The sequence below is a fragment of the Pinus tabuliformis genome, chromosome 3_1, assembly GCF_031772625.1.
Source record: "Pinus tabuliformis cultivar Carrire ecotype Pingquan chromosome 3_1, CPIR1, whole genome shotgun sequence".
NCBI classification, from domain to species: domain Eukaryota; kingdom Viridiplantae; phylum Streptophyta; class Pinopsida; order Pinales; family Pinaceae; genus Pinus; species Pinus tabuliformis.
In genome coordinates, this window is record NC_142301.1 from 451,634,098 (window position 1) to 451,647,195 (window position 13,098).

Consider the following 13,098-nt stretch of genomic DNA (forward strand, 5'->3'; position numbering starts at 1 on the left):
TAACAGACGATCGTCTGATGGTAGACTGATAATTTTCTGCTGAAATTATCATCCTTTGAATAGGATGATCATCTGCTGCAATGATGTACATGACAAATGCTTTTATATTTCCTGAATATATATCGCAGCCCGGATGGATGAAACTAGATCCGGGGTCTTCAAACTCGTTCGATCTTCACTCTAAGTACAAGTCGATCCATGTGAGAATTGCGCTGAAGTCGAACATGGAAAGACATCGCTTGATTACCGGCCAATAATGAAAACCGTTAACAAGCGCGAGAGGAATCACCGATAATGATAATGACCCTCAAGGTACTGCAGTACAATTCACGTGGCGTGAATAAAGGACTTGGCGTCGAACGCCACGCAAAATCTTCTGGTCGAAGGTCATTGATGTATACCTGTCGCCTGAAGTGAGAAACTTGCCATTGAGGCATGCAAGCTTCAAAGTACTGATGGGGTTGTTCCTAGATCAACTTCTTGGATAATGAGCTGAAGTCGACAAGAAGCGATCCGTCAAAGGAGGGCCTTAATGAATCCCACATCAATGACACGGAACGGAGCTAATGATTTTAGTGGAGGTGAAAACAAACTGTGACATATGATTCAGGGTGGCGATCATGAATGGATGAAGGATAATGTATGGCAGTGGATGGGACACGGTTGACACTTTCAGAATGACCCCTCTTGAACATATAACGACACTGATGCGATGGATCGGTAGCATTACCCCAAATGTGGATGGTTTGGCGAGGACCATGGTGATGAGACCGGTGAATGAAACAACCCAACCCGATGTGGTACGGAGGAAAAGTGTCATGTTCAAGAGTGACTTGCTACCATTAAACTTTGATGTTCTCCCAATTTTTCCCCAGTCATTTCTGACCAGTACCTCTTTATTTTTATCAAGCTTGAGGAGGATAACATATGCTTGTTCTATAACCTGCCCTTCGGGCAAGCCCATCGCTATGATTTAACGAGCCTAGCGATAGGGAAACTCGTTCTTGTCTAAAGACAAGTTTGTCGCTATTTAATCATTTTAACGAGTCTAACGACAAGGAAAACTCGATCCTTTTCATTTTTAGAGAGTCTGAAAAGGTACAGAAAGTTAACTCCATAATTCCTTTTTCGTCAGCTAATCCCTTAAGTCCGAAAAAGTATAAAACAATACAGAAGGGATGGGTGTTCAGTACTTTTAACGAGCGGAACAAAACAAGCGCTCGATCTTTTCGTGCAATAATCCCTGAAGTCCAAAAAGATTAAAATCTAGAGGAGGGATAGCTCTTCCGGTCGTTTAACGAGCTGGAAGGCCAAAACTCGGCAAACTTTTCATATTTTACGAGTCAGTGAAAAGAGCTCAAAGAAGACTCGTCTTTTGAGGAACGAGTGATAAACAGGGATAGCAGCAGATTCCAGGTACAGGTTGGAATTTTCCAATCACGGCAGTGTTACAAGGATGGCTAGGTGAAATCACTCTTCGCAGCTGTTTCTCAAAAGAGGTAAACAAACATATGGAGGTGAACGATTGGCCAAATGAACAGATGGAGGTGATGGCATATAAACACGACCAAGGGATTTTAATATGGCTTTCAAAGGTTACATTTCTCGAGGTTGTTTACCGGTTCATTTTTTCTGGATGAGCTTGAATTGCTAGGGAAAGATTGCTCATAAACTACGTTTATTTTTTAAACGAGCATGAACTTCTGCACAAAAACTGCTCGATGATTTGCATGCCCCCAGCATCATAATGATGCATGTCAAAGGAGGGTTCAATCACCCAATAGCTCTAACTGTAAACCAACAGCACCTCCTTGCTTTACACAAAATTCCAGCCTCATCGACATAAGACATGTAGATGCCCCCTCATCAATAATTGTTCGATGAACAATTTTGTTGAGGGCTTTCACTTGAATAAGGAAAGCTAGTTGAGCTGGTAACTGAGGGTCATATCCTTTATGATCAAAGGCCACAAGATTGGAATCCATTGGGCCAATCCCACCTATTTCTGATAATAAAGCTTGCTCTTGGGAGGGGCAATTTTGTGGTACTTCAAGTGTCGACATAGTGGACGGCGATTGGGCCAGGTCCTTTACTATATTATAATTCTGTGCTCCTTTGGCACGAGGATTAAATGTCGATTTGTGTACTACTCCCTTTGGCGACTTTATCATTGGCACAGGAACGATGGGTGGCACAACTTCGGTCAAAGTTGTTGTTTTTTTTTTTTTTTTTGTATGTTAAGACTAACCTAAGTACCCACGGGGATTTGAACCGGTGACCTATCGCAAGGAGTGTCTTAACAAGGCACCCATTCACCGTCAATCCAAAGCCCCATGGGCGGTCAAAGTTGTTGTTGAACTACTAGGTCGTTCATTAACCTTGTTGTTCGACAGCTTTGGATTCCCGTAATCTTTACTCCTTGTCAAAGCATTATTCTGTTGCTTTGAGGTAGACAACATAAGCACTTGGGATCCGGAAGCATTTTGATTAGCAACCATATTTTGACCTGGATTAGGAAACGGATCAGTCAATACTGCTGGGGTTTTTGAACTCTTGAAGAGTTTCTTAACTTCAGCTATATGTGGACAATATTTCGTCCAATGATCCTCATCGCATATATGACACCCTGTCGGGGGTTTCCTTTTTCTTCCTGTCTTTTTCTTCTTTCCCCCTGGTTGCTTCAGTTGTTTGCCCTTGTCAGTCGACATGGCATTTACTTCTGAGTCAAGAAGTTTTTTATTTGCATTTTGACTGTAAATTTTGTGCTTGCCAATCACGTCATCGCCGGCGTGAGAGCCATTGTTTGATTTAGGAGGAGGAGGAATTGAGAATTCCGGTCTAGGGGCGTCAGGTATTTTGTCGTAGAGCGTGCCAGACTGAGTATAAACCAAGTCTAGATATTGCGCACGAGCTATAACTTGCTCTTCTGTTACGACTCCCCCCTTGGCCACATCTTCCGTTATGGCCAGAAGTAATGACTTTATAAACCATTCAGCTAATAGCTGATCGGGAACATATGTTTTTACCATCCTACGACGACGTCGCCATTCGTGTATATGATCAGATATATGAGTGGCCGTTGTCTGTTTGAAGTTGGTAAGGAGTTCTGTTCCCGTTTCATACCTTATCGGTAATTGAAAATGGGTTAAAAAGGTTGTAGCTAAGGTACTGAAGTTGTCGAACGAAGCTCTAGGCAATTCAATATACCATTTTGCCGCTGGACCCGTTAACGTCCTCTGAAAAAGGTGAAGTCTTATCGAATCATCATTCAGGGTGTTTGATGAACACCATAGATGGAATGTCATCACGTGATTCGACGGGTCTTCACCTGGATTTCCATTAAATTTAGGAATGTCTGATGGAAGTTTGTGTGGAATCCTTGGCCACCAAGGGGCATAAGCAATTGGATCATTCGTCAGTCGGTTTAGATCTGGTAATTCTAGAGTTGCTACAAAGGGCAACTGTTGATTCAGGTTAGGCGAAGCATATCCAGGATAAGATAGAATCGCCTGAGCAATGGGTGTTTGCATACCAGCATAATGTTGGCAACTTTGACAAGGTTGATGGGTATAACCATTATAGTATGGTTGCCCATTACTTACAAAGACTTGTTGCTCAGGTCCTTGATATGATTGCTGGAATTGCGGTTGTTGAGTTCGAACCAGCTCTGGTTGTTGGACCATTTGTTGATGCCCAATACTAGATGATTGACCAAGATGAGGAGTCACAGTACTTGTTTGATCCTGAGTCGCTCCAGATAAGGAGGCACTGACCTGAGGTTGCGATTGAGATGTCGAGACAAGAGGCTGTTGTGTGGCAACCTGAGAAACTTGGGGTTGACATACAGTAGGCAGCGCTTGTACTTGCGACGCAATCACCATACCAGGTATAGTGGCAACATTCGACACAGGGCGGACTGGTTGCATAGAATATACAACTCCTGGTTGTTGAGGCAGTATTGGTACCCAACCGCTGGATGTAATTCCAGTTTGACCTGAACTTTGTTGTGAACTCATGGATGGGCATCCTCCCGGAGGAGGTAATGAAAGGGCATACTGCCCCCCATATGGTATCAATCCGGAACTCAAGGGGATCGATTGCCCAGATTGACCTCCAAATGGATCAATTTGGCGAGTTTCAACATAAGAAATACCAGATGATAATCCGGATGAAGAAATAGGAACTAACCATGTCGTTGTCCCTGATTGGACTCCGGCTTGTTGTTGACAATTTGCCGGGACAGATGGTATATCAACGAACATCGTTGGAGTAGCAGCAGGAGGCTGTGCTGCAGCTGTGTCGGACGACACAGTCCTAGATGTTGACGGTTGTTCAGACATATCTAGTCTATCCAAAAGATTTCTTAGCGATTCTACAGGAACTTCCACTTGTGGTGGACTAACTTCGAAGATCAACGAGGGAAGGGTGATGATTATTCCGCTTAAAATAAATTTTATAACGACGCTTTAGACACAACTTGCTTTTTCAGTTTTAAAGAGTCGAGAAAAAGCTAAAGATGACTCTAGTCGCCTTCGATGTATTAACGATCCCGAAGTGACAAATGCTCGGTTGGACCTTTTCAGTTATAGAGTTTGAAAAGGGCCAAAAGAAACTGCTCTGGAGATCTAGGCAGAGGGTGTGCCAAACCTTTCGCGAAACCACAGAATACGTTTTACGGTACGGGTGGTCGATCTTCGTGAATGTTGTGTTCACTGCATCGCGATCAGTAGGGCGGTCGACACAGCTTCCTATGGATAAAGGATAAATGCCTATAGGGGTCTCCCAATATACGCGACGGTACGCGGGAGCACAAGTCCGTATTAGTGTTATCGTCCCTCAGGAGGAATCACCCACCTTCGTAGAGATCGATAGTCACTACGTTTAACGACGCCGGAACACGTCTCTACCTAGACCTCTATTGTGAGCATTATGTTACAAAGCGTTTTTAGATTCATTCAATATATTTTAAGTTGATCTTGTTTAGCAGTTTGTCTTTCAGGATCACCACGAGATGTCTATAGTACAAATTCCTAAATGCAACTAAAATGATAAGCAAGCTTTACAATCTTTTTAGCTTTGAAAATCCTAACTACTGAGGGGAGAGAAAAACACTATCTTTCCACACAGAGCACAAAGCACAAACTAATGCACTTTCTCCTAGATCAATCACGCAAACTTATCAAAATGCAAATGCAAGATGCATGTATTTCTTTTCTTTTCCCTTAATGTTGATGTAGACAAAAGGAAACTGTTGTATAATTTTCGAATTCAATTTGAAGCGTAAACAAACAAGTTTCGTCTAAAATGAAAAGACACCTTACAGGTACTTGTTTCAACACTAAAAATGTACGAATTCAAACCATAAAATGAAAAACAAACAAACTCAAACAGCCATGAACAGTAATAAAACTAGCTCTTAAGATCACAAAGACACTTTTACAGTTCAGGATCTAAGAGGCCACAGCTATACTGGTTCGCTTTTCACAATGGGAAATTGTAACTGAAGCAAGAAATACTGAAAGAAAACTCACAGTTTCATCACACAACTGAGGCGGAATAATGTCAAGGAAAGTTGGTTTACAGCAAGTACAATGACCAGCAATCAGCAGCAAAAAATCAGTGAAAGCAGGGCTAAGACACAGTGGGAAACCTCAGCAAGACACTGGCTAACAGGTCCAGCGCAGGCTCTGGTCTGTCAAACTGACTTTCAGCGCAGTTCCCGAAGGGAGTACCTGCGCTGTAATGCAGACTGCCTGTGGACAGCCTGCACTGAGACACGAGAGTTGCGTTTACAAGGATTTCCGGGTCATAAAAAGCTCAAAAATGCACTGTTTTTGCTGAAATAAAAAGCTATAGGTCAAGTACAGGCTAAGGGATGATCAAGAGGATGAAAAGCTATCACCAAGAGTACAAGAGTCTTTTGTAGATGAGCTCTTCAAATCATGAATCTGCTCAGTAAATGAGCAAGAGTAGCAGGCCCTCTACTTCGCTTTTGATATAGTCAAAAGCTTTTCGATTTGGTACTCTTTGGTTCAGGAAATGAATAGCAAAGATACTACAAACACCAACAAGATACTAGGCTCCCCAGCGGAGTCGCCAGTTTGTCACTTCGGGCTCGTTAATACATCGAAGGCGACTAGAGTCATCTTTAGCTTTTTCTCGACTCTTAAAACATGAAAAAGCAAAGTCGTGTCTAAAAGCGTCTAATAAAATTCATTCAATACGGAAACATAATTCCCCTTTTTGTATTTTAGTTGATCAAGTAATCCGCAACCGTGGAGGAAAGTCAATTAAAACTCCGTCGTTCGAGGAGACTCGCGAGTCAACCGTCTTTGTCTCCGGAATCGAGAGTAGTACGGACGAAGCAAACTCGCTTGACCGGGTCAAAATCTCCCATTAAAGTTAGAACAACAGTTCCAACTACATCTGAGATTCTGGTCACTCCTAATATCTCTGGAATCCCTGCCTCTATTGAAGAAATTCAACAGCGACAGAGGGACAGTTGTACTGATCCTAGTCTGAGAACAAGTACTTGCATAACTGAACCAGTTCCATCTGGAACCGGTCCACAGAGTCTTGTTGCTCAAACAACTGTCGCTGTCGAAGCAACCCCTTCTTCGGCACCAGAAATCTTTTACGGACCTGACGGTCTTCCTCTTCCTCCTGGTCTGATCGTAATAGAGGAAATCGTAGAGGACCAGCAAGCAAATACTCCAACTCATTTTGGAGTAGGCGCCACTCTTTTTCCTTCTGCATCAGAAGTTTGTCCATCGCCACAGGAAGTTCCTGTAGAATCGTTAGGCAATTTATTGGATAGACTTAAAATAAGAAGTAATGTATTGTATTACATGGCGCCTCCTCAGCACTGCAATGAACTTCGGACCCTCTAGATAAAGCATTTCACCCGATAAACGGCCTCATACTTTAGGGGGCAACTGTTATAGACATTTTTGTGCCTCGCAGCATGGAGCATGAAATGTCAATAATTACAGGGATCCTCAGTCCCTAAACATGTTGTTCTTACCCCTAGAAGAACAAGGTCAGCAAACCAACAGCACCTCCTTGCTTTGCACAAAATTCCAGCCTCCTTAGACCTCATAGAAGAGCTCTATATATAGGAGAGAAGAAGAGAGGATGAGTCAGCTTGAGGCTGGCATGAAGCTGACTAGTGTCCTCTCCCTCTTCAGTTAAACTTCAGTTCTTGAGTCCACTTGGAGATCCTTGCTTCCACTTGGAGTTTAAGAACCTCTTACTCATCACTGGGCGAATTCCCTGATCCAAGTGTCATTTTGGAAGCTTCCTGGGCATTTGACACCTTGCAGAATGACTGTGCCACTTGGCCAATCTCGCCCAGCGCAGGTAGCCTTCATCATATTTGACTTACAGCGTAGGTACAAGGAGGAGCAGTTGCATTCCAGCGCAGATGCTCAGTGGAGCAGCTGACATGATCCAAAAATAGCCTGTTTTTGAGTGTTTTCAGGTGGAGAACTGATGGGAAGTGCTGTGGTTTGCTGACCTTATTCTTCTAGGGGTAAGAACAACATGTTTAGGGACTGAGGATCCCTGTAATTATTGACATTTCATGCTCCATGCTGCGAGGCACAAAAATGTCTATAACAGTTGCCCCCTAAAGTATGAGGCCGTTTATCGGGTGAAATGCTTTATCTAGAGGGTCCGAAGTTCATTCCAGTGCTGAGGAGGCGCCCTGTAATACAATACAATACAATACATTACTTCTCATTCTGCTTTCATGACCTAGCTGAGGCGAGCATTCCCATGCTCAGCTTTATAAATACATTTTGGTACATATAACAGACGATCGTCTGATGGTAGACTGATAATTTTCTGCTGAAATTATCATCCTTTGAATAGGATGATCATCTGCTGCAATGATGTACATGACAAATGCTTTTATATTTCCTGAATATATATCGCAGCCCGGATGGATGAAACTAGATCTGGGGTCTTCAAACTCGTTCGATCTTCACTCTAAGTACAAGTCGATCCATGTGAGAATTGCGCTGAAGTCGAACATGGAAAGACATCGCTTGATTACCGGCCAATAATGAAAACCGTTAACAAGCGCGAGAGGAATCACCGATAATGATGATGACCCTCAAGGTACTGCAGTACAATTCACGTGGCATGAATAAAGGACTTGGCGTCGAACGCCACGCAAAATCTTCTGGTCGAAGGTCATTGATGTATACCTGTCGCCGGAAGTGAGAAACTTGCCATTGAGGCATGCAAGCTTCAAAGTACTGATGGGGTTGTTCCTAGATCAACTTCTTGGATAATGAGCTGAAGTCGACAAGAAGCGATCCGTCAAAGGAGGGCCTTAATGAATCCCACATCAATGACACGGAACGGAGCTAATGATTTTAGTGGAGGTGAAAACAAACTGTGACATATGATTCAGGGTGGCGATCATGAATGGATGAAGGATAATGTATGGCAGTGGATGGGACACGGTTGACACTTTCAGAATGACCCCTCTTGAACATATAACGACACTGATGCGATGGATCGGTAGCATTACCCCAAATGTTGATGGTTTGGCGAGGACCATGGTGATGAGACCGGTGAATGAAACAACCCAACCCGATGTGGTACGGAGGAAAAGTGTCATGTTCAAGAGTGACTTGCTACCATTAAACTTTGATGTTCTCCCAATTTTTCCCCAGTCATTTCTGACCAGTACCTCTTTATTTTTATCAAGCTTGAGGAGGATAACATATTCTTGTTCTATAACCTGCCCTTCGGGCAAGCCCATCGCTATGATTTAACGAGCCTAGCGATAAGGAAACTCGTTCTTGTCTAAAGACAAGTTTGTCGCTATTTAATCATTTTAACGAGTCTAACGACAAGGAAAACTCGGTCCTTTTCATTTTTAGAGAGTCTGAAAAGGTACAGAAAGTTAACTCCATAATTCCTTTTTCGTCAGCTAATCCCTTAAGTCCGAAAAAGTATAAAACAATACAGAAGGGATGGGTGTTCGGTACTTTTAACGAGCTGAACAAAACAAGCGCTCGATCTTTTTGTGCAATAATCCCTCAAGTCCAAAAAGATTAAAATCTAGAGGAGGGATAGCTCTTCCGGTCGTTTAACGAGCTGGAAGGCCAAAACTCGGCAAAATTTTCATATTTTACGAGTCAGTGAAAAGAGCTCAAAGAAGACTCGTCTTTTGAGGAACGAGTGATAAACAAGGATAGCAGCAGATTCCAGGTACAGGTTGGAATTTTCCAATCACGGCAGTGTTACAAGGATGGCTAGGTGAAATCACTCTTCGCAGCTGTTTCTCAAAAGAGGTAAACAAACATATGGAGGTGAACGATTGGCCAAATGAACAGATGGAGGTGATGGCATATAAACACGACCAAGGGCTTTTAATATGGCTTTCAAAGGTTACATTTCTCGAGGTTGTTTACCGGTTCATTTTTTCTGGATGAGCTTGAATTGCTAGGGAAAGATTGCTCATAAACTACGTTTATTTTTTAAACGAGCATGAACTTCTACACAAAAACTGCTCGATGATTTGCATGCCCCCAGCATCATAATGACGCATGTCAAAGGAGAGTGCCCCCCAAGCTTCATTGCATTCAACTTGGTGGTTGGAATGAAGGTTTACCTTTGAATTTTGAAAAGGGGATTTGTTTCATTTTTTAATGAGGTTGACATAGAAAAAGAACTATCCTCGTGACTACTTGTTTCATTTTTTAACGAGGTTGACACGAGATAAGAACCGTCCTCGGGGCCCACTGTATTTACAGTATTTCCATTAGGGCGACGATCCATGCTGACAAAATATTTAGGAATCTTCTGAATCCGTTGGATATAGAAGATTTCATATCGTAGGTTTCCACTGTGGCTACTTCCGCCAGATTACCTGCCGGCGGTAGGGCAAAAGTACCCATTAAGGCGGGGTGTTTTAGGAGACCTACTCCAATATTTTGGAGTGATTGATTACTTTCATGGATCATTGTGCTACTTCCAGTAACTTGCGAACTGTTGGGGAGAAATGTTTGTTGGTCGACGAATGTAATTTTTCCTTGGAAAGGAAATACAATTCTCTTGTAGTAGGTCGACACAACTGCGGCCATGGCATATATCCACGGCCTTCCCAGTAGGATGTTGTAATCGAGATTTCCGTCGATTACTTCAACATCAACTTCTACTGTTTTGCCCCCCAGTTCAACTTGCAAGTTAGTTAAAATCCCGTAAGGAGTGTATGATCGTCCATCAAATGCTTTTAACGTCGTTGACGATTTCGACAAGGGTGGTGAGCCTAAATTTTTCTAGCAACTCATCGACATAAGACATGTAGATGCCCCCTCATCAATAATTGTTCGATGAACAGTTTTGTTGAGGGCTTTCACTTTAATAAGGAAAGCTTGTTGAGCTGGTAACTTAGGGTCATATCCTTTATGATCAAAGGCCACAAGATTGGAATCCATTGGGCCAATCCCACCTATAGCTGATAATAAAGCTTGCTCTTGGGAGGTGCAATTTTGCACTACCTCAGGTGTCGACATAGCGGACGATGATTGAGCCAGGTCCTCTATTATATTATAATCCTGTGTTACTTTTGCACGAGGATTAAATGTCGATTTGTGTACTACTCCTTTTGGCGAGTTTATTATTGGCTTAGGAACGATGGGCGGCACAACTTCGTTCAAAGTTGTTGTCGAACTACTAGGTTGTTTATTAGCCTTGTTATTCGACCGATGTGGATTCCGGTAACCTTTATTCCTTGTCAAAGCATTATTCTGCTGCTTTGAGGTGGACAACATAAGCACTTGGGATCGGGAAGCATTTTGATTGGCAACCAGATTTTGGCTTGGATTAGGGAACGGATCAGTCAATACTGCTGGGGTTTTTGAACTCTTGAAGAGTTTCTTAACTTCAAGTATATGTGGACAATCTTTCGTCCAATGATCCTCATCGCATATATGACACCCTGTCGGGGGTCTCCCTTTCCTTTTCTTTATCTTCTTGCCCCCTGGTTGCTTCATTTGTTTGCCCTTGTCGGTCGACATGGCATTTACTTCTGAGGCAAGAAGTTCTTCATTTGCATTTTGACTAGAAATTTTGCGTTTTCCAGTCACGCCATTACTGGCGTGAGAGTTGGTATTTGATTCAGGAGGGGGAGGAATTGAAAATTCAGGTCTAGGGGTGTCAGGTATTTTGTCGTAGAGCGTGCCCGACTGAGTATATACTAAGTCTAACTATTGAGCACGAGCAATGACTTGCTCCTCTGTTACGACTCCCCCCTTGGCCACATCTTCCGTTATAGCGGGAAGTAATGACATTATAAACCATTCAGCTAACAGCTGATCGGGAATGTATGTTTTCACCATCCTACGACGACGACGCCACTCATGTATATGATCAGATATATGGGTGGCCGTCGTCTGTTTGAAGTTGGTAAGGAGTTCTGTTCCCGTTTCATACCTTATCGGTAATTGAAAATGGGTTAAAAAGGTTGTGGCTAAGGTACTGAAGTTGTCGAACGAAGCTCTAGGCAATTCAATGTACCATTTTGCCGCTGGACCCGTCAACGTCCTCTGAAAGAGGCGAAGTCTTATCGAATCATCGTTCAAGGTGTTCGATGAACACCATAGATGGAATGTCATCACATGATTCGACGGGTCTTCACCCGGATTTCCATTAAATTTAGGGATATCTGACGGAAGTTTATGTGGAATCGCTGGCCACCAAGGGGCATAAGCAATTGGATCATTCGTCAGCCGGTTTAGATTTGGTAGTTCTAGAGTTGCTACAAAGGGCAACTGTTGGTTCAGGTTAGGCGAAGCATATCCAGGATAAGATGGTATCGCCTGAGCAATGGGTCTTTGCAGACCAGCATAATGCTGACAACTTTGACAAGGTTGATGGGCATAACCATTATAGTATGGTTGCCCATTACTTACAAAGACTTGTTGCTCAGGTCCTTGATATGATTGCTGGAATGGCGGTTGTTGAGATTGAAGCAGCTCTGGTTGTTGGACCATTTGCTGTTGACCAATACTGGATGATTGACCAGGATGAGGAGTCACAGTACTTGTTTGAGCCTGAGTCACTCCAGATAAGGAGGCACTACCCTGAGATTGTGATTGAGTCGCTGAGCCAAGAGGTTGTTGTATTACAACAGGTAGCGCTTGTACTAGCGACGCACTCGCCATAGCAGGTGTGGTGGTAATACTCGACACAGGGTGTACTAGTTGCATTGAAGATACAACTCCTGGTTGTTGGGGCAGTATTGGTATCCAACCGCTGGATGTAATTCCAGTTTGACCTGAATTTTGTTGCAAACTCCCATATGGTTGTTCTCCAGAGGGGAATAATGAAAAGGCATACTGTCCTCCATATGGTGGCAATCCAGTACTTAAAGGGTAGATTGGCCTTTGAAGACACGTTGGATTGATTTGTTGAGTTTCAACATAAGAAATACCAGATGATAATACGGACGAAGAAATAGGAACTAACCATGTCATCGTCCCTGATGGGACTCCGGCTTGTTGTTGACAATTTGCCGGGACAGTTGGTATACCAGCGAACATCGTTGGAGTGGCAGCAGGAGGCTCTGCTGCTGCTGTGTCAGACGACACAGTCCTAGATGTCGACGGTTGTTCAGACATATCTAGCCTATCCAAAATATTTCTTAGCGATTCTACAGGAACTTCCACTTGTGGTGGACTAACTTCGAAGATCAACGAGGGAAGGGTGATGATTATTCCGCTTAAAATAAATTTTATAACAACGCTTTAGACACAACTTGCTTTTTCAGTTTTAAAGAGTCAAGAAAAAGCTAAAGATGACTCTAGTCTCCTTCGATGTATTAACGAGCCCGAAGTGACAGATGCTCGGTTGGACCTTTTCAGTTATAGAGTTTGAAAAGGGCCAAAAGAAACTGCTCTGGAGATCTAGGCAGAGGGTGTGCCAAACCTTTCGCGAAACCACAGAATACGTTTTATGGTACGGGTGGTCGATCTTCGTGAATGCTGTGTTCACTACATCGCGATCAGTAGGGCGGCCGACACGCCTTCCTATGGATAAAGGATAATTTCCTATAGGGGTCTCCCAATATATACGCGACGG